Raw genomic sequence first — 3,211 nt, 5'->3', positions numbered from 1 at the left:
TCTCTCTCTCTCTCTCTCTCTCTCTCTCTCTCTCTCTCTCTCTCTCTCCGTTTGATCTTCTCCTCTTCCTCTTACCAAAGCTCGAAGCTCTCTTTTCTCCTGGAGCTTTTCCAAGGCGGTAGCCGAGCTTTGCCCCTCCCGTCTCACCTCCCCTCTTCTAACGAATTCACCTACACGAGAGTAACGTAGACATTTAGAAGGCCGGTGTCCTATCCGCTCCAACCTTCTCCTCCTCTTTCTCTTCCACCTCTACCTTTCTAGAAAAGCTGCCCTCGGAAAGAGAGTACGGGAGGGAGTGAGAAGCAGAGAAGTGTACGTGTGTATATGTGCGAGGTGGGGGCAGGGGACAGGGGTGTAGGAAAGGAAGGACTAAGGCGAGGGTAACGTATGCCCGGAGCTAATTTGCTGGAGCTTACCTGGGGAAATTACGAGCATCCCGCGCAATGCATTCGAATATCCTCGTCCGCGAACATCTCAAAGGCTTCTCTCTGTATTCTCCAATCCGGTCGCTGCATCGACGTTCGAGACGAACTCTCGAGGAAACCAAGAGGAGACCACACGTACTACACTTCCCAGAATGATTTGCCTTCAAGAAAGGCTACTGTGTGTATATGTGTATATTTCAAATCGAAACAATGCAAACGATATTTATAATGAACACGTAAACCAAATATGCGAGTATTATTACGTAATATACAGATAGACAAAATTAGAACTAGTATTTAGATGCAATTATAATGGATCGTTCATATAAACAAAGACGTGAAAATATATATGTTTTTGAATAATTACACATTATTGTAACGTAAAGAAAAAAGAAGTAATAAATTGGATTTTTTACTACTAAGGCTACTTTTTCAAAATTACGACTATATCAGTATTACTTCAGAAAGATATGATAGTAGAATTACAAATGCTAAATACTTTTATCTAAATATATTAAAGCAGTAAAATAGAAAGAGAGAGAGAGAGAGAGAGAGAGAGAGAGAGAGAGAGAGGCAGGGAGAGAAAGAGAGAAGGGGAGATAATAAAAAGACACTTCGAAAGCACACTCCGATAATAATAATGATGTCTTCTACGAAAGCACCGACGGAATCTGTCGAGCATGTGCTCCTCCTGGAACGTTACAGTACAAATTGAAAACCATTCGACAAATCTTACCGTCGTTCCCAGTGTTAATAAATTCAGCTTTACGACGCTTCGGGAGGGTTATGTGGGTGCGTGAGTGCGTGGCTGCTTGCGTAGAGGTTTGGGTGGGGGTGAAATGGAGTGGGAGGGATGTGAGCGCTGTTTGCATAAAGCGTTTTAAAGAAAAAGCGGTAAAAAGTATCCTACGTTTCCCGAGATAGCAATATTTTTTACTACCTACTCCACTTCTCTTCATCTCGAAACCGATCCTTTTATCGCTCGATCGAGCAGAAGCGCTCGAACGCGAGTATATGCTTGACTACATTCGCGCATGGAATACGCGAGGTCTTTCCAAAAGGAGAGAATCCTTTTTTTTAATACATATAGTAACATGTATTTGAGTTAGCTATGGAAAAAAAGTATGATACATTGAAATTGTCGTAGAAGGAAAAGAACCAATTCGAGTGTCAAACACTCGAAACAAAATGCTTTGACTTTACTGTTGATACGGGACGTTTGAACAAAAAAAAAAGGAAAATAAAAAATAGAAGTATATATCTATAATAAAAATTATTTTTATTCGAAAGAACGAAGTATGGACGATAGAAAAAAAAATATATATCGAGTTGTCGATATATTTTTAAATGGGATTATATATTTTTATACACGTTTTATATTATGTTATACGATATATATTATTGGAATACTCGATTTTTTATCTAATTTGGATAGATTATAACAATGATCTTTTGCTAGCGATTTTGAAAATTTGATAAAGATGAGATTTACAAAATAGTTTACTCACTACCTACTTATCACTTTCTTGTAATACGTTTTAAAGTTGTTTCGAAATAATCGGAGACCATTTTTTTTGTTTCATTTCTCGTATTCGACCGATCGATCAACCTTCTCCTTCGTGACAGCCCTTTGCCTTTGGGAATCGTCTCCATTAGGTTTTTATTTCGTCGTAGTTACCTACGTTTTATCTCGTACATAGTTTGTGGCTCGACGAACGATCGCGGAATTTGATACAGCTTCGTTCAATAAATTCGCATCCACAGTTTCTACGACAACTTCCCGTCGCTAGATTCTAACTCTAGGTAGAAGTTTCAGCCTGTGTAATCCCTTTGCCACGGACTCAAAATCTCTTTGAGGATGGAAGCGTTTCGTGAAAGTAAAAGGGTTGATTAGTATCGTGAGAAGGAGAAAAAGGGACGACGCGATTAGATCGTAGGTCTCACATGTCGAAGAAAATTTGAATGATTTCTTTTAACATTGCTTTAATAAATAATCAATTGTTTTGAAATTTATATATATGTATATTTATGATATTATTAACATTATTAAATATACTCTAAATATGTGTGTATAGAATAAAGAAATAAATAAATGTTAAATATTACACGACGTAGTGCATTAGAATATAATGTATTAACATAATAATTATACAGCTCAACAAAGTAACAAGTCTCCAAAGAAATAACCGTAACGGAAAAGTAAACGTACCCTTGGATTGCAAAAAGATCTTATATTCAAAGAAGATGGAGAATAAGAAGAATAAGAATAAAAAGCTTCGTGAGCATACTCAAGAGTTCATTAACACGTAATGTCTATTTAATTTATGTACCTACTTGGTTTAGATTTTTATCTCCTTTTTTAGATTTTTATCATCACTTTGCACCTCTCATCGATTTAACCGGCTCCATGTTTCTAAACTCGTATGCAACAAAGTCGACCAAGCAACTCGATTTCAAAGGCAAATTCTATAAAGAGAGAGAGAGAGATAGAAAGAGAGAGAGAGAGAGAGAGAGAGAGAAAGAGGGAAAAAGGGAGAGACGAAGATAGATAGAGAAACGCTATAATATTTGGATTAGTAACTTTCTCTCAATTAGAAAGGACGAACCAAAGCATATCGTCCGCCCCACGGATTTCATTTCGCAAAGCATCCGCGATGAACACATACGGAACATCTCATGTCAAAGTTGTGAGGAAGCATAGGACCGATTTCAAAGGCAAGATGAGGTTTTGTAATTTGGATTAGGACCTTCTCCCTCTCTTTCTCTCTCTCTCTCTCTCTCTCTCT

The sequence above is a fragment of the Vespula pensylvanica genome, chromosome 7 (assembly GCF_014466175.1).
Source record: "Vespula pensylvanica isolate Volc-1 chromosome 7, ASM1446617v1, whole genome shotgun sequence".
Classification (NCBI taxonomy): domain Eukaryota; kingdom Metazoa; phylum Arthropoda; class Insecta; order Hymenoptera; family Vespidae; genus Vespula; species Vespula pensylvanica.
This window is presented reverse-complemented; position numbering follows the sequence as displayed.